Below are 19810 nucleotides of genomic sequence, written 5' to 3' on the forward strand. Positions count from 1 at the left end.
AATCAGCAGAGGATCAAATACTTTTTTCCCTCACTGTAACTTAAAGATACCAAAAACGATTTAGTCCAATTGTCACGATCGTCGGGAACAGAGGACCAAGGCGCAGCGTGGAAGGTGAACATATTTTTATTATATGAGTAATCACACGAACAAACGATAATGTGACGTCCTCGGTTCAAACACAAACCTAATTGGAACAAGATCCCACAAACACTGTGGGAACACAGCCTGTCTAAATATGGTTCCCAATCAGAGACAACCAGCAACAGCTGACACTCGTTGCCTCTGATTGAGAACCACTCTGGCCAACATAGACATACATGAACTAGAAAAACACACTGGTGGAGCGGATTGCTCTAGCTCCGGCGTGAAGCAGCTGACCCGTGCCGAACCAGGCACCGGTGGAACAGGCACGGGCTGTGCCGGACTGACGACGCACACCCCTGACTTGGTGCGGGGAGCAGGAGCGGGCCGGGCCGGGCTGACGAAGCGCACCACTGACTTGGTGCGGGGAGCAGGAACGGGCCGAGCAGGGCTGACGAAGCGCACCACTGACCTGGTGCAGGGAGCAGGAGCGGGCCGAGCCAGGCTGACGAAACGCACCACTGACTTGGTGCGGGGAGCAGGAGCGGGCCGGACCGAGCTGACGACGCGCACCATTGGCTTGGTGCGGGGAGCAGGAACAGGCCGGGCCGGGCTGGCGACGCGCACCATTGGCTTGGTGCGGGGAGCAGGAGCAGGCTGGGCAGGGCTGGCGACGCGCACCATTGGCTTGGTGCGGGGAGCAGGTACAGGCCGGACCGGGCTGACGACGCGCACCATTGGCTTGGTGCGGGGAGCAGGGACGGGCCGAACCGGGCTGGCGACGCGCACCACAGGCTCGGTGCGAGGGACAGGAACAGGCCGGACCGTACTGGGGACACACACCACTGGCCCTACGCGGGGATCAGGAACGGGCCGGACCGGACTGGTAACACACCCCAGTACCTCTCGCCGTGCCTCTACACTTTCCTCCCCTTTTGTGACCAGTGGCCCCCGTAACCTGGCGGCCTCCTCTACTAACCGCTCCATCGCGGCCTCCTGCTGCCCCGTCGTCCATGGCGTGAGCCCCCCCCTAAAAAATGTCTGGGTGTCTCTCCTCCCCGTGGACCAGGCCTCCCTAGTTCTCGCCAGACTCTCACCCCACTGCTCCAAAGTCCAACCACTCTGCTCTTCACTTGGCTTGGCCCAGTCGAGACTCTTAATCCATTGCTCCATAGACCAGCCTCTCTGCTCTTCACTTGGCTGGGCCCAGTCGAGACTCCTACTCCACTGATCCCAGGTCCATCCTCTCTCCTCTTCACGCTGCTTGGTCCTGTCTTGGTGGGATCTTCTGTCTCGTGTTGGTTTGTGTTAGACCGTGAACTGTCACGTTATCGTTTGTTTATTTTGTTGTAATATCGCTAAATAAAGAGTATGTTTGCCTGCAACGCTGCGCCTTGGTCCTCATCTGTTCCCGACGATCGTGACACCAATCAATGTTGCTAAATATCATGTGGCTGTCCATGGTACTTATTTCTGTCTGTGTGTGCATGTGTGCGTGTGTGCGCGCACAAGTAAAACACCGTTTTTTAAACTTGTAGATAAGTTGAACACCAATGCCATCCTCCTTTCTTTCATATTGGCAAAATGATCTAGGGCTCTGTCATACAGTACACTTTTAGTTTTTGTTGTCATAGGCTACCTAGCTAAAATGCTTGCTAGTTTAACTTCCTTGCATGTGCAACAATGAACCACAGAACCAGCTAAGTTAGCTAGCTAGTTAACGTGAGCCTACTAGGCTACATATTGCACTTCAATCATCTCAGGCCAGTGGCACAACATATACATTTATGGTTAGATCAGAATCACCGTCCTAATCATTGTGTCACGATTCTCTAATGCAGAACCCAGAAGCAGACCAGGACAAGGTGAGTAGAACAAAGGTGAGTATTTATTTAGAGACTCAAATGTGGAAGCAGAATAATCCAGGAGACGGAGCGGGCAGCGGAGGTGAGTTGGTTGGAGTGAATAGGCAGATCCAATGGTGTCACAGAAGCCACCGACGACCAGGCAGGGGTGGGGTGAATGTTCCGGGAGAATGACTGTAGACAGAGTAAACAGAGGTGAGTACACGGCAAGCAAAAAGTACAGAACAACAAAACTAACTCTAGTAAACTTGAGGCTGATACGCTGACACAACATACTGTTCATGGCTGACGATCCGGCAGGGAATGGATGTCAGGTCAGAGCTTATGAAGTGGATAGGTGATGATCAGGACCAGGTGTGCAGATAGCTGATGAGATGCAGGTGCGTGTAATAGAGAGATCTCCCGCCTAGCTTCGTCACCTGGCAACCAGACAGGGTGCATTCAGGAACCTCAGGAAACAGACTTCAGAACAGAAAACAGGCAACACAGGCAGAAACAGACTCAGGAAGCGGGATTCATGACACATTGACCTGTACAGAGAATTAAGTCAAAACCACAAGTCCAAATCCCCATCTCCATCCATGGCTTAGGAAACGGCTGATTTAGCAAGCTAGCTACTGCAGGACATCAACACAAGCAGATCAGAAACAGACACGTTTTTCAGAAAATGACGTTTTGCTTAGGAAGTGATTTGATTGGTCTGAAGCCAAGTCCAAACTGGCCTCCCTTGGTTTTGCTGCACCAGGACAACCCACAGTTGAGCCCACTCAATGCTGATTGGCTAATTCTTTAAGAATTGTTTAATCAAGGGAAGCCAAATGCTTGCTGACATCAATCAATCAAATGCTACAGCTGCAACATGTTATACTCCTTTGGTCCAGACAGCATCAGATACATGGGCGACACATACTGAGACAGAGGGGCACTGTTTCCCTCACTCTGATGATTTCTCCGGTGAGATTCAGCCACTTGTGAATTGATGAAAACATTTGAAAACACAGAGAGAGATGAAAGATACATTATTTTATAATTTAAAACATCTTATTGGGCAAATATTTGGGGAATCCTGGCTTCCCTTGGCTCCATGAATACACACCAATGATGGCACACAGCCAAAGTCAGCATTTCATTTCAAAATAATTTTATATCATCAACACTTGAGAAGTACAACATCACCTCTCCTAGACTTCTCTCACTCACGGCTTCAGTGACTACATAAATGAGACCTCAATCTCAAACAAATATCCCTTATCAACAAGTGAAATATACAACAGAAAATGTACAGCTGGAGTTGGTTGACTTATTTTGGTTGCTTTTCAAATGCTCTTCTTGCTAACATTTAGAAAGATAATGTATGGATTTCCTTTGGCTGGTTGATGTGGCAACCATCAAAGCCCTGAAAGTCTTCAATATAGACTTCACAGACAAAGCCCCCACAACCTGTTGAGTCTGAGCTCTCCTATCCTCTTTACCTTCCTTTACTTGACATACACGGGCTCTGAATCACCTAAACCTGAACCTCATTTCTGTCTCCTTCAGTCTGGACAGGAGACGCTTCATGAACTTTATTGTGTTGTTGACATATTTTCAGCAATGGGCAGACTGCTCTGTAAAAATTGAGTGGAAGAAGTAACCTTTACACTTTCATAACTACAGTGCTTATGATGACAGAGATGGCTCCGAAACGCATCAGCAATGAATATCATTGAAGGGAAGTAGGCTGCTGTCCTGAACCTTCTTTTACTTTTGCAGACACAATATATAGATTTTTTAGGGGTTTGTATCATTTGACTTACACAACATGCCTACCACTTTGAAGATGCAAAATAAAAAATGTTGTGATACAAACAAGAAATAAGACAAAAAAACAGAAAACTTGAGCGTACATAACTATTCACCTCCCCAAAGTCAATACTTTGTAGAGCCATCTTTTGCAGCAATTACAGCTGCAAGTCTCTTGGAGTATGTCTCTATAAGCTTGGCACATCTAGCCACTGGGATTCTTGCCCATTCTTCAAGGCAAAACTGCTCCAGCTCCTTCAAGTTGGATGGGTTCCGCTGGTGTACAGCAATCTTTAAGTCATACCACAGATTCTCAATTGGATTGAGGTCTGGGCTTTGACTAGGCCATTCCAAGACATTTCCCCTTAAACCATTCGTGTTGCTTTAGCAGTATGCTTAGGGTCATTGCCCTGCTGGAAGGTGAACCTCCGTCATAGTCTCAAATCTTTGGAAGACTGAAACAAGTTTCCCTCAAGAATTCCCTGTATTTAGCGCCATCCATCATTCCTTCAATTCTGACCAGTTTCCCATCCCCACAGCATGATGCTGCCATGCCATACCTTCTTCCATATGTTTGGGGAGTCTCCCACATGCCTTTTGGCGAACACCAAACGTGATTGCTTATTTTTTTCTTTAAGCAATGGCTTTTTTCTGGCCACTCTTCCGTAAAGCCCAGCTCTGTGGAGTGTACCGCTTAAAGTGGTCCTATGGACAGATACTCCAATCACCGCTGTGGAGCTTTGCAGCTCCTTCAGGGTTATCTTTAATGTCTTTGTTGTCTCTCTGATTAATGCCCTCCTTGCCTTGTATGTGAGTTTTGGTGGGCGGCCCTCTCTTGGCAGGTTTATTGTGGTGCCATATTCTTTAAATTTTTTAATAATGGATTTAATGGTGCTCTGTGGGATGTTCAAAGTTTCGGAAAGTTTTTTATAACCCAACCCTGATCTGTTTTTCTCCACAACTTTGTCCCTGACCTCTTTGGAGAGCTCCTTGGTCTTCATGGTGCCGCTTGCTTGGTGGTGCCCCTTGCTTAGTGGTGTTGCGGCCTTTCAGAACAGGTGTATATATTCTGAGATCATGTGACAGATCATGTGACACTTAGATTGCACACAGGTGGACTTTACTTAACTAATTATGTGACTTCTGAAGGTAATTGGTTGCACCAGATCTTATTTAGGGGCTTCATAGCAAAGGGGGTGAATACATACAGTGGGGAAAAAAAGTATTTAGTCAGCCACCAATTGTGCAAGTTCTCCCACTTAAAAAGATGAGAGAGGCCTGTAATTTTCATCATAGGTACACGTCAACTATGACAGACAAAATGAGAAAAAAAATCCAGAAAATCACATTGTAGGATTTTTAATGAATTTATTGGCATATGATGGTGGAAAATAAGTATTTGGTCAATAACAAAAGTTTCTCAATACTTTGTTATATACCCTTTGTTGGCAATGACACAGGTCAAACATTTTCTGTACGTCTTCACAAGGTTTTCACACACTGTTGCTGGTATTTTGGCCCATTCCTCCATGCAGATCTCCTCTAGAGCAGTGATGTTTTGGGGCTGTCTGTCACACCCTGGCTCTGGGACTCATTATGTTGAGCCAGGGTGTGTGCATTCTATGTGTTTATTTCTATGTTGGTAGTTCTGTTGTGTCTATTTCTAGGTTGTTGTATTTCTTTGTTTGAGTGACTCCCAATCAGAGGTAACGAGTGTCAGCTGTTGGCTCGTTGTCTCTGATTGGGAGCCATATTTAAACTGTCTGTGTTCACCATGTGTTTGTGGGTTTTTGTTCCTTATGCGGTCAGTGTAACCGTGGACTTCACGAGTCGTGTTTTGTTTGTATTTAGATACTTTAATATAATAAAGTCATGTTCATTTCACACGCTGCGCCTTGGTCTACTCTCCTTTTCGACGATCGTGACAGAAAAACCCACCGTACCAGGACCAAGCAGCGTGTCCAGGAGCCAAGGGTCTGGACATGGGAGGAGATTTTGGAAGGTAAAGGGTCTTGGACTTGGGAGGAGATCCTGGATGGGATGGATCGCCGGCCATGGAGTAAAACAGTGGAGAGGCGACTGAGAGAGGAGCAACGGCGTCAGCAGGGCCATCGTCGGAAGGACGAGAGGCAACCCCAAAAAGTTTTTTGGGGGGGGCACATGGCTTGGGCGGCTGGGCAGCAGGAGGCTGCCACAGGGAGACGTGGAGAGAAGGCTACCGGATTACGGGAGCCATTGGCGAGTAGAGGGAGGGAAGTAGTTGAGGCACGGCGTGAGAGACTGAGGTGTGTTACCAGTCCGGTCCGGCCCGTTCCTGATCCCCGGTTAAGGCCAGTGGTGTGTGTTCCCAGTATGGACCGGCCTGTTCCTACTCCACGCACCAAGTCCACGGTGTGCGTCGCCAGCCCAGCCCGGCCTGTTCCTGCTCCACGCACAAAGCCTACGGTGTGCGTCGACAGCCCTGCCCGGCCTGTTCCTGCTCCACGTACCAGACTTACGGTGTGCGTCGCCAGCCCAGCCCGGCCTGTTCCTGCTCAACGCACAAAGCCTACGGTGTGCGTCGCCAGCCCAGCCCGGCCTGTTCCTGCTCAACGCACAAAGCCTACGGTGTGCGTCGCCAGCCCAGCCCGGCCTGTTCCTGCTCCACGCACAAAACCTACGGTGTGCGTCGCCAGCCCAGCCCGGCCTGTTCCTGCTCCACGCACAAAACCTACGGTGTGCGTCGCCAGCCCAGCCCGGCCTGTTCCTGCTCCACGCACAAAACCTACGGGGTGCGTCGCCAGCCCAGCCCGGCCTGTTCCTGCTCTACGCACAAAGCCTACGGGGTGCGTCGCCAGCCCAGCCCGGCCTGTTCCTGCTCCACGCACAAAACCTACGGGGTGCGTCGCCAGCCCAGCCCGGCCTGTTCCTGCTCTACGCACAAAGCCTACGGGGCGCGTCGCCAGCCCGGTCCGGCCTGTTCCTGCCACCCGCACCAAGTCTACGGTGCGCGTCGCCAGCCCGACCCGGCCTGTTCCTGCCACCCGCACCAAGTCTACGGTGCGCGTCGCCAGCCCGACCCGGCCTGTTCCTGCCACCCGCACCAAGTCTACGGTGCGCGTCGCCAGCCCGGTCCGGCCTGTTCCTGCCACCCGCACCAAGTCTACGGTGCGCGTCGCCAGCCCGACCCGGCCTGTTCCTGCCACTCGCACCAAACCTACGGTGCGCGTCGCCAGCCCGGTCCGGCCTGTTCCTGCCACCCGCACCAAGTCTACGGTGCGCGTCGCCAGCCCGACCCGGCCTGTTCCTGCCACTCGCACCAAACCTACGGTGCGCGTCGCCAGCCCGGTCCGGCCTGTTCCTGCCACCCGCACCAAGTCTACGGTGCGCGTCGCCAGCCCGACCCGGCCTGTTCCTGCCACTCGCACCAAACCTACGGTGCGCGTCGCCAGCCCGGTCCGGCCTGTTCCTGCCACCCGCACCAAGCCTACGGTGTGCGTCGCCAGCCCGACCCGGCCTGTTCCTGCCACTCGCACCAAACCTACGGTGCGCGTCGCCAGCCCGGTCCGGCCTGTTCCTGCCACTCGCACTAAGCCAGGGGTGCGAGAAGTCAGCCTGGTAAGGCCCATTCCTCCTCAACGCACCAAGCCAGGGGTGCGAGTCGACAGCCTGGAAAGGACCGCTCCTGTTAAGTCCAGTCCTGCTCCAGCCGGCGGGGCCAGACTGGACCAGGGGCGCATTGGGGGGTGTATTTAAGGGTGGTGGTCAAGGCCGGAGCCAGAACCGCCACCGAGGAGGTATGCCCGCCCAGCCCTCCCCTGTTTTGGTTAGTTGAGGCGCGGTCGCAGTCCGCGCCTTTAGGGGGGGGTACTGTCACACCCTGGCTCTGGGACTCATTATGTTGAGCCAGGGTGTGTGCATTCTATGTGTTTATTTCTATGTTGGTAGTTCTGTTGTGTCTATTTCTAGGTTGTTGTATTTCTTTGTTTGAGTGACTCCCAATCAGAGGTAACGAGTGTCAGCTGTTGGCTCGTTGTCTCTGATTGGGAGCCATATTTAAACTGTCTGTGTTCACCATGTGTTTGTGGGTTTTTGTTCCTTATGCGGTCAGTGTAACCGTGGACTTCACGAGTCGTGTTTTGTTTGTATTTAGATACTTTAATATAATAAAGTCATGTTCATTTCACACGCTGCGCCTTGGTCTACTCTCCTTTTCGACGATCGTGACACTGTCGCTGGGCAACACAGACTTTCAACTCCCTCCAAAGATTTTCTATGGGGTTGAGATCTGGAGACTGGCTAGGCCACTCCAGGACCTTGAAATGCTTCTTACGAAGCCACTCCTTCGTTGCCCGGGCGGTGTGATTGGGATCATTGTCATGCTGAAAGACCCAGCCACGTTTCATCTTCAATGCCCTTGCTGATGGAAGGAGGGTTTCACTCAAAATCTCACGATACATGGCCCCATTCATTCTTTCCTTTACACGGATCAGTCGTCCTGGTCCCTTTGCAGAAAAACAGCCCCAAAGCATGATGTTTCCAACCCCATGCTTCACAGTAGGTATGGTGTTCTTTGGATGCAACTCAGCATTCTTTGTCCTCCAAACATGACGAGTTGAGTTTTTACCAAAAAGTTATATTTTGGTTTCATCTGACCATATGACATTCTCCCAATCCTCTTCTGGATCATCCAAATGCACTTCAGACGGGCCTGGACATGTACTGGCTTAAGCAGGGGGACACGTCTCGCACTGCAGGATTTGAGTCCCTGGCGGCGTAGTGTGTTACTGATGGTAGGCTTTGTTACTTTTGTCCCAGCGCTCTGCAGGTCATTCACTATGTCCTCCTGTGTGGTTCTGGGATTTTTGCTCACCGTTCTTGTGATCATTTTGACCCCACGGGGTGAGATCTTGCGTGGAGCCCCAGATCGAGGGAGATTATCAGTGGTCTTGTATGTCTTCCATTTCCTAATAATTGCTCCCACAGTTGATTTCTTCAAGCCAAGCTGCTTACCTATTGCAGATTCAGTCTTCCCAGCCTGGTGCAGGTCTACAATTTTGTTTTTGGTGTCCTTTGACAGCTCTTTGGTCTTGGCCATTGTGAAGTTTGGAGTGTGACTGTTTGAGGTTGTGGACAGGTGTCTTTTATACTGATAACAAGTTCAAACAGGTGCCATTAATACAGGTAACGAGTGGAGGACAGAGTAGCCTCTTAAAGAAGAAGTTACAGGTCTGTGAGAGCCAGAAATCTTGCTTGTTTGTAGGTGACCAAATACTTATTTTCCACCATAATTTGCAAATAAATTCATAAAAAATCCTACAATGGGATTTTCTGGATTTTTTTTCTCAATTTGTCTGTCATAGTTGACGTGTACCTATGATGAAAATTACAGGCCTCTCTCATCTTTTTAAGTGGGAGAACATGCACAATTGGTGGCTGACTAAATACTTTTTTTCCCCACTGTATGTACGCACCACTTTTCTGTTATTGATTTTTATTTAATTTTTTTACACTATTTTGTGTATGTCCATTACATGAAATCCAAATAAAAATCAATTTAAATTATAGGTTGTAATGCAACAAAATAGGAAAAACGCCAAGGGGATGAATACTTTTGCAAGTATTCTGTAGTCACCAACAGAGGTGACAGGAGGACAAACATTGAAATAGAGAAAGAAGTGAAAAGCTAGAAAGCAAAACATTTCACATACAGACACTTGCACGCATTCATCTGTGAAACGCACAAATTGACAGCTTCAAAACAAACAGTGACAGCTAGAGAGTGTACTGTCTGTTTGCTACACATCGGAAACATATCATTTGGACTAGTGTGACGCGTGCGCTCTAGACCTCATCACTCCACCCATCAAAAGGGTAACAATAATCATGATTATTTTCTGGACCTTTTCTATCCCTGATCTATTAACATGTCACAATCCTCTCTATCGGCATGGCTTCCTATTATTAGTCAATAGCACCACTGACAGGCGTCTCCAATCCCTCTCCTGCAGTGTCACCTTGGCTGGCTGTCTCCCAGACGTCACCTCAGGGTCTGTCTCCCTCCTCCCAGGCCTGGTGTGTCTGTCCACTGATATCCAATAGCTCTATTTGAGTTGTGAACAGAGGCAGTTGTGCTCCTCCTCTCCTGTAGACGAGAAAGTGAATGGAAGGGCCACATACCCTACTTTCCTTTCCAGCTCATCTTCCTCTGAGATTCAACACAGGTTTATTTTGGTCAGATGGCTTCTGGTTGTTCAGCTCTCCGCCAACTTCTCACATCCTTTAAATATACTTGAATCCACCGTTGATTTGTGAGAAATGTCTGCATTAGCTTCTCTGTCCGAGGAAACATATCTCACAGCAAGATGGAGAGAAGCAACCCCTTGTGCAAAAGTGTGTTGCGTTTGGGGAATAGAGTAGTTGAAAGGAGTAGGGATGAAGACTTAAGGATATCACCTTTTTCCTCTTGAAACGGGTGGATCCACAGAAAGTAGATATTGCTTAAAGGAAAGGTATCCTGGCCTACATGTCAGGACTGTCTTCCCTGAAGCCTTTCTTTGCCATTCCTAGTGGCAGGCATTCGAATTGATCCTGTTGATCCTCAATACTCCAAGGTTAAATAGCTAAGCCTGCGGTCACTCTCTGCAGATGATAACAGCAGCTCACAAGGGCCATCGTTTCAGGAGATAGGAGCCAGCAGCATTTCTATAATATGAATCACACATACTAGAAATAACGTTGAAAAGTAGAAGCAATTGGGTGATGTAAGTACTTTGATTATCTGATTAGGTACAATAACATGTCATGCTACAAACCAAAGACCAGTAGTGTCATATTGTCAATGCAAATTACATAACAGGTGGTCCGCTTAAGCCAATGCCAATGTTGTTTTGCCATGTACAGACCCTTCAGAAGGTATTCACACCCTTTGACTTTTTCCACATTTTCTTGTGTTACAGCCTGAATTTAAAATAGTTTAAATTGAAATATTTTGTCACTGGCCTACACACAATACACCATAATGTCAAAGTGGAATTATGTTTTTCGAAAAAAAAAAAAAATGAAAAGCTGAAATGTCTTAAGTCAATAAGCATTCTACCCCTTTGTTATGCAATAATAGTGTTTAATTTGATTTTTTAATGACTTCCTCATCTCTGTACCCCAGACATACGATTATCTCTAAGGTCCCTCATTCAACCATAAAGACCAGGGAGGTTTTCCAATGCCTCGCAAAGAAGGGCACCTATTGGTAGATGGGTAAAAAAAAAAGCAGATATTGAATATCCCTTTGAGCATGGTGAAGTTATTAATTACACTTTGGATGGTGTATCAATACACCCAGTCACTACAAAGATACAGGCATCCTTCCTAACTCAGTTGCCGGAGAGGAAGGAAACCGCTCAGGGATTTCACTATGAGGCCAATGGTGACTTAAAACAGTCACCGAGTTTAATGTCTGTGATAGGAGAAAACTGAGGTTGGATCAACATTGTAGTTACTCCACAATACCAATCTAATTGACAGAGTGAAAAGGAGGAAGTCTGTACAGAATACAAATATTCCAAAACATGCATCCTGTTTGCAACTAGGCACTAAAGTAATACTGCAAAAAATGTGTCAAAGCCATTTACTTTTGTCCTGAATACAAAGTGTTATTTTCCGGTCAAATCCAATACAACACATTACTGAGTACCACTCTCCATATTTTCAAGCATAGTGGTGGCTGCATCATGTTATGGGAATGGTTGTAATCGTTAAGGACTGGGGAGTTTTTCAGGATAAAAAAGAAACGGAATGGAGCTAAGCACAGGCAAAATCCTAGAGGAAAACCTGGTTCAGTCTGCTTTCCACCAGACACTGGGAGATGAATTCACCTTTCATCAGGACAATAACCTAAAAAAAAGGCCAAATCTACACTGGAGTTCAAATCAAATCAAATCAAATTGTATTTGTCACATACACGTATTTAGCAGATGTTATAGCGGGTGTAGCGAAATGCTTGTGCTTCTAGCTCCGACAGTGCAATAATATCTTACAAATAATATCTAACAATTTCACAACACATACCCAATACAAAGAAATCTAGTAAGGAATGGGGATTTAAGAATATATACATATATGGACAAGCAATGACAGAACGGCATTGACTAAGATACAGTAGAATATTATAGAATAGAATGCAGTATATACATATGAGATGAGTAGTGCAAGATATGTAAACATTATTAAAGTGACTAGTGTTCCATTTCTTAAAGTGGCCAGTGATTTCAATAGGCAGCAGCAGCCTATAATGTGCTAGTGAAGGCTATTTAACAGTCTGATGGCCTTGAGATAGAAGCTGTTTTTCATTCTTTCGGTCCAAGCTTTGATGCACCTGTACTGACCTCGCCTTCTGGATGATAGCGGGGTGAACAGGCAGTGGCTCGGGTGGTTGATGTCCTTGATGATCTTTTTGGCCTTTCTGTGACATCGGGTGCTGTAGGTGTCTTGGAGGGCGGGTAGTTTGCCCCCGGTAATGCGTTCGTGCGGTTGTGGGAGGTGCAGTTGCCGTACCAGGCGGTGATACAGCCCGACAGGATGCTCTCAATTGTGAATTTGTAAAAGTTTGTGAGGGTTTTAGGTGCTAAGACGAATTTCTTCAGCCTCCTGAGATTGAAGAGGCTCTGTTGCGCCTTCTTCACCACACTGTCTGTGTGGGTGGACCATTTAAGTTTGTCGTGATGTGTACGACAAGGAACTTGAAGCTTTCCACCTTCTCCACTGTGGTCCCGCGATGTGGATAGGGGGGTGCACCCTCTGCTGTTTCGTTAAGTCCACGATCATCTCCTTTGTTTTGTTGATGTTGAGTGAGAGGTTATTTTCCTGGCACCACACTCCCAGAGCCCTCACCTCCTCCCTGTAGGCAGTCTCGTCATTGTTGGTAATCAAGCCTACTACTGTTGTGTCATCTGCAAACTTGATGATTGAGTTGGAGGCGTGCTTGGCCACGCAGTCATGGGTGAACAGGGAGTACAGGAAGGGGCTGAGCACGCAGTGTTGAGGATCAGCGAAGTGGAGATGTTCTTTCCTACCTTCACCACTTGGGGGCGGCCTGTCAGGAAGTCCAGGACCCAGTTGCACACGGTGGGGTTCAGACCCAGGGCCTCGAGCTTAATGATGAGCTTGGAGGGTACTATGGTGTTGAATGCTGTGCTATAGTCAATGAACAGCATTCTTACATATATATTCCTCTTGTCCAGATGGGATAGGGCAGTGTGCAGTGTAATAATAATATGCCATTTAGCAGACGCTTTTATCCAAAGCGACTTACAGTCATGCGTGCATAAATGTTTGTGTATGGGTGGTCCCGGGGATCGAACCCACTACCTTGGCATTACAAGCGCCGTGCTCTACCAGCTGAGCTACAGAAGACTGTGGATCTATTGGGGCGGTAAGCAAATTGAAGTGGGTCTAGGGTGACAGGTAAGGTAGAGTTGCTTACCAAGACAGTGAATGTTCCCAAGTGGCCAAGTTACAGTTTTGACTTACTCTAAATCTGCTTAAAAATCTATGGCAAGACCTAAAAATGGTTGTCTAGCAATGATCAACAACCAATTTGACAGAGCTTAAATTATTTTGAAAATAATAATGGGCAAATGTTGTATAATACAGGTGTGGAAAGCTCTTAGAGACTTACCCGGATAGACTCACAGCTGTAATCACTGCCAAAGGTGTCTAACATATATTTTTACAAATGTTATAATTTTATTAAATAAATTATTAAATACAATTTTATCCCACTTTGTAACACAAGAAAATGTGGAAAAAGTCAAGGGGTGTGTAACAATGATGCTGTGAGTCGAGAAGCAGGTGCAGGTGAAATGTTTAATAAAACAACAAACATGAAACAAGACAGTGTAACAGTGGTGATATAGCATAAGCACAGGAACAATACCGACTGAGGACTAAACGTAAGGGAGGGACATATAAAGGGAAGGTAATGGAGTCCAGGCATGAATCATAATGATCTGTAGGTGCGCGTAATGATGGATGCCAGGTGTGCGTAATGATGAATCCCAGGACCGGTGGTTAGTATTCCGGCGACGTCGCACGCCGGAGGGGAGGAGCAGGAGTAGAATTGACAGGGCGTGAATACTTTCTGAAGGCACTGTTTGTTGATATTTCAAAATGAGACCGGCATTAAAGAGGCCAGCAATCATATCATGTCAGTGGTGTCAAGGACACTCATGCTATTTTAGATGAAGTCAACAAAAGATAATTAGGTTGCAGGAGGAGCCCGTAGAACAATGGGAATTAAAATAATGACTGTTGTTTGTTGAAAGCTAATTTTCCCAAAAAATGTTGTTTTACAAATGTACAGTCGTTCACATTTGTCAACACACTCTTATGATGGTTTCCTCATGACACATACTTTGATTCTGGTGAAAATGGATTGCAACTCATTTCATGAAATTGTTAATGTTTTAGCATCATTTTCTTTAGGCTACCCCTCTTTCTAGATGGCAGAATCTCTGATATCCTTCCATGTTCACAAACCATTCAGACCCTGCACTAGTACTATAAAGCCCGGAAATAAAATAAAGAGATGGGATTATAAATAAAGATTACATGGAAGCGTAGACGTGTCCATAAATGGTGTATCCCTCAGATAGAGTCAAATTTGCATGGGAATCACTTCAAAAACCTTAAGCCACTCATGGTCACTCATGTACGTATGTGCTCACACCAGCAGGACATGAGGGCACACACTGCTGGGCCCATGCATGGTAAGGATCTGGCCTTTGGTTGCAGCTGGTTGATTGCATTTAGATGAGAGGAGAGGGCAGCTGGGTTTAGGTTGAGAAAACAGCCTTTTTCCCTGCTGTGATTAAGGGTTAGGCATGGATCAGCCTGATCATCTGAGAACGCTGCACGAATTTAACTCAAAAGAACCGACTGACTGGAACTGTATCATATGTTAAGCGTATCTTTTGATTTCTTAGGGTAATCCAACCATTAACCCCAAGATGGTCCAACAAAGAATCAGAGCCAAATGTGCATTCTGGAGGCCAATAAATTGGGCTGACCACTGAACCATTTACAATGGTAAAATTGGATTTATGAAAAAGATTAATGGAGGAGCTCAGCTGCAGGATCTCAATGTTTGGTCCTAGATGATCAAATTCTTCAGAAAACTTTCTTTATCCTCACAGACTGAAGAGCAGCTGTGTAGATAAACTGTTGTGGAACTTCGTTGGATACAACTTATAAAAGAGGAAAAGTAAAACACAAAGTACTGCAGAATGTACACTGAAAAGCCTTAAATCGAAAGAATAGGATGAAAAGTAAAATCTTAGCCAAAGCATAGACATACCACAGTGAGTATTTGTTCTTTGCCCAGACATGTATGTCTCTAAGAGTTATTAGAGCATAGCTGATAACACGGCACGCAGTGTATTTCTCTGAGTGTGATAACCAGCCACAAGGCTGAGGCATCCTCTCACCTGTGCTCCAGATCAGGAATTAGCATGATTGCATCTGCTGTCTCTGTCCCCCGGTGATGTGATGTCAGTTGTTGCAGTGCATAATGGAAGACTCCAGCAGAGAGGGAGAGAACACATTACGCCACACACCCTATGGGACCAATCACAGACAAATATAGCTTTGATGTGGGATTACAAGCCAGAGGTACATCTTTTCTTAAATTGCTTACATAATATGATTATTTTGTTGAAAGATCAGGATCCTCCTAGTTGTATTTAAATATGGATTATAGCTAGTAAGGTGAATTGACCTTATTCGAAAATCCTTAACATAGTGCATGCCGAAAAGGCATCGAAGTTGTAAGTACTACGTTACAAAGCATACATAGCCTGTAATTACATTGTTTCTGTCTATGTAAATGTATCTTTTGTATCATCAACAGGAAAATTACAAGCATTGTGAAAAGGGTAAAACAGGGGTAGGCAACTAGATTCAGCCGCGGGCTGATTTTTATCAGATCAGATGGTCGGGAGGCTGGAATATGATTATAAGCATTTGTATGCTGCAAATCGACCACAACTAAGCCTAAAAAGAGATTGTATTTGAAAATAGAAATAATTGTGTTACACTGAGACACGATCACATGTGTCTCTTGGGAACAGATTTCATAAATTAAACACAGAAGGAAGCCACTCCTCAGTAAAAGGCACATGACATCCCGTTTGGAGTTTGCCAAAAGGCACCTAAAGGACTCTCAGATCATGAGAAACAAGATTCTCTGGTCCAAGATCTTTGGCCTGAATGCCAAGCGTCACGTCTGGAGGAAACCTGGCACCATCCCTATGGTGAAGCATGGTGGTGGCAGCATCATGCTGTGGGGATGTTTTTCAGCGGCAGGGACTGGGAGACTACTCAGGACCAAGGGAAAGATGAACGGAGCAAAGTACAGAGAGATCCTTGATGAAAACCTGCTCCAGAGCGCTCAGGACCTCAGACTGGGGCGATAGGACAACGACCCTAAGCACACAGCCAAGACAACGCAGGAGTGGCTTCGGGACAAGTCTCTGAATGTCCTTGAGTGGCCCAGCCAGAGCCCGGACTTGAACCCGAAAAATACCAGAAAATAGCTGTGCAGCGACGTTCCCCATCCAACCTGACAGAACTTGAGACAATCTGCAGAGAAGAATGGGAGAAACAAACTGTGCATAGTTTGTAGCGTCATACCCAAGAAGACTCTAGGCTGTAATCGCTGCCAAAGGTGCTTCAACAAAGTACTGAGTAAAGGGTCTGAATACTTATGTAAATGTAATATTTAAGTTGTAAATGTTTTATACATTTGGCAAAAAATTTAACAATAATTGGCTTTGTCATTATGGGGTATTGTGTGTAGATTGATGAGGGGGAAAAAAACAATTTAATCAATTTTAGAATAAGGCTGTAACGTAACAAAATGTGGAAAAAGTCAAGTGGTCTGAATACTTTCTGAATGCACTGTAAATATCACATAATATGACGGCTAATCCCTATAGATAAAAAAGCATAAACATGCTTTATACATAGAAAGGACTGTTACTCTGGGGCCCTCTGTCTGCAGCATTATTCTTACTTGCTAAGTGGGAGCTGGTCCCAAGCCCCTGTTTCCACACTTTCCAGACTCTGATATCTGTAAACAAGAAATTGTCAATGGAATTCCATAATTAATTCATGAAAAATGCTAAGATTTAGATTATGAACTTTCCATAAAGCCGCAAACTTTGATGTTGAATTTCATGACAGTAATGCCAAAAGGTGGCACTATTGGGGTTACTTACACAATTTCAGCCTCCAGTGGGAACCAGCGTGGAGGATTCTTTAAACAATAAAGCAATGGAGACCACCAACTGTTAAGAATAAACAGGCAATTAAAAAACCACAAATGTTTAAATACCAGGTTCTTCTACAGTCTGAACCTGAAAATTGCTTTGGGATGAGTTGCTGTTCAACCCCCCAGGAGAATCTCACTGCAGTCTCATCTCATGTTACCACATGCTGGGCCGGGAAAGCAGACACGCTCTACCACACGACGAAGGCAAATATGCAAACTGATAAAACTCATTTACCCTCAGTGACTTTCACCACACTTACCACACCGACTGTCTTAAAACAACTTTCTCAGTTGTTTCTCCATACGCTCAAACATCACAAGGTGGCGGACTGAGGAGAATATGGTTTTCCCTGCTCCGAATAGGAAGAGAAATACAAAGCTGCGGAAATATAACCTGCCATTGAGAGGGTCAATGCTTGGCTGCACAGAGAGATTGGAAGGGTAAACAGTCCAATAACAAATTGGCCCGTGTCATAGTGCGGGGCAGCTGGGCTCTCACCTTTCAATCTCAGGGGGTGTAGATCACGCTCTGCAGTGGGGAGCATGAGGGGAATGTTAAAAATCACAAAGGCCCGCAGGTGACCCTCCAGCAGCTGCTACACTCCACTTAAAGCAGACAGAGAGAGACCAGGCGACATACTGAGGTTGGATGGAGAGCGAGAGATAAAGGAGAACAGGTGAGGGAGGGAGGAAGAGGAAGAGACAGGGAGGTATGAAAAGATAGAGGTACTGTAGAGACAGACAGAAAAAAACGTTGATCCACTTTCCATTTAGATTAGATGAATTGTCAGTCTGCTATAACTTTTCGCAGTCCTGTAACTGAATGATAAGATAATCAAGGTGACATGAGGTCCCAAGTCTGTGTGCATTCTGCGTTGTCATCACAGTGTGTCCTGTAAGTATTTTATCTCCCCTAAACCTGTTGAGGGGCTAGAAGATGATGCTATGCTGAAGATTTAATAAGGGGAAGGAGTGTGGCCTTAATCTAAGCCTTATCCTCAAAAACATTTATCTTTTATCATGTCCATTTTTTCAATGTCCATCATAAGCATTTCTTAGAGCATTTCATATTATTCTGTACGAAAATCAGAGACACTCCATTTAGTATGATATGTTACATTTCGTATGGTATGTATTAATTTGTGGATGTCCATCACCCATTTCGTATGGTATGTTACAAATTACAATTCGTATTATATGTTACGAATTTGCAAAACGTATAATATCCTACAAATTCTAGCTAGGTGGCTAGCTGGCTATCATTAGCTAGGCTAGGGGTTAGGGTTGGGGTTAAGGTTAAGGTTAAGTTAGGTTAAAGAGTTAGGGTTAGGGGGAGGGTTAGCTAAAATAGTTATGGTTAGGAGACGGGGTTAGCTAAAAGGGTTACAGTTAGGGTTAGGCGAAGGGTTAGCTAGCATGCTAAGTAGTTGCAAAGTTGTAAGTAGTTGAAAGTTGCTAATTAGCTAAAATGCTAATGTTGTCCGCAATGAGATTCGAACTCGCAACCTTTGGGTTGCTAGACGTTTACGTCATACGCCCACCCACCCTACTTCCGTTTTTGCCTTAAGTAACCATCTGTCTTATGTAACCATACCAAGTGTAACGTATCATACAGTACTAATTTGTGTGAACAAGATTTACGTTTACTATGTTACGTCTAGTCTATGAGACCAGACTGGCTACCCTGACGCTGCAGAGGATCTTCTGTCTGACATCTGATCTCATGTCTTCTCTTTGGGGCTGAGCCTGGCTTCCCATGGGTGAACAGTGAAACTCTCTTTTTGACAAGCTACGTTGCAAGAGTTCAGAGTCCAAATTAGGACTATTGAAAATTGTATGATTTGAGGCAAATGTACAGCGCAATGAAAGATTTGTCATTGAAGTCCCTTGGGGGATGTTACAAGGAGAATAAGACCCACAAGCTAAAGATACTAAAGAATAAATGTGGCCTCCTCTGGTGCTTGACACTAAACAGGCTGCATGTTGAACTCAAGCAATGTACTGCAAGCTAGAAGAACCCTCTATTCAGAGCTAGGGCACTGCTTTATGGGAGGTCCTGACTAGTTTTAGATTAGACATTAAGCCAAGGCAATTGGTCATTATTGATCCTTAAATTAAAACAATGTGGGCCTACCATGCGGTAAAACATAAACAATTTAGCATTACATGCCAAAACTCTCATGTTGGGTCTCAGGGTGACAAAGACTTAATGCAACTCAACTCTATTCCTAGCTGTTGACAAGCCACAAAGCCATGTCAAATCCAGTCCCTTAGTCCCAAAGCCTGAATGAGTCCTTCTATCCAGGCCACAGGGTAGTGAGACAAGGCAGCAAGCTGGCACCACATTCTACAAAGGGGGGATAAACATGGTCTGTTTTAACACCCATTGGTACTGCATGCTCTCTTAGCCATGATTGCACCCTATTGAATTAGTGGATAATTAAATTCATCCTATTTAATGATCAGATTTTACAACTCAAGTAAAATAAGATGGTTCCTGACCATTCCTGACAGCCAAGACAAGTTGCAAGGATCATTTATGTGGCAGCTAGGTTGCATCAGAGGCCATGTGATGGGATGGGACAGTCTGAAATGGATCTAACCCAATGTGGTGAGAGAGAGCCTGGCCTGCTTGACAGAGTGACATGGAAAGGCTTTTTAGACAGGCAGGGGAGTTGTGTCCTTCAGTGTGCATGGCTGGCCATGCTGAGTGGTTGAGATTGACAGTGATGCATTGGGGACCTCCCGTCTCCACAGTGAGTGAGTGAGGCTG

The 19810-nt window shown here is 45.9% G+C and overlaps 1 long non-coding RNA gene across 1 annotated transcript; it reads right to left on the bottom strand.

Moving 5' to 3' along the window:
* Window positions 1–2378: 2378 nt before the first annotated feature.
* LOC121574458 lies at window positions 2379–17387 on the bottom strand. Its single transcript, XR_006002206.1, has 5 exons — window positions 17298–17387; window positions 16985–17053; window positions 16780–16836; window positions 15194–15323; window positions 2379–2411 (listed from the first exon to the last, which is right to left on the bottom strand). It is a non-coding gene; the product is annotated as an uncharacterized LOC121574458 (long non-coding RNA).
* Window positions 17388–19810: the final 2423 nt, after the last annotated feature.

This window comes from Coregonus clupeaformis, chromosome 9 (genome assembly GCF_020615455.1).
Source record: "Coregonus clupeaformis isolate EN_2021a chromosome 9, ASM2061545v1, whole genome shotgun sequence".
Taxonomy (NCBI): Eukaryota; Metazoa; Chordata; class Actinopteri; order Salmoniformes; family Salmonidae; genus Coregonus; species Coregonus clupeaformis.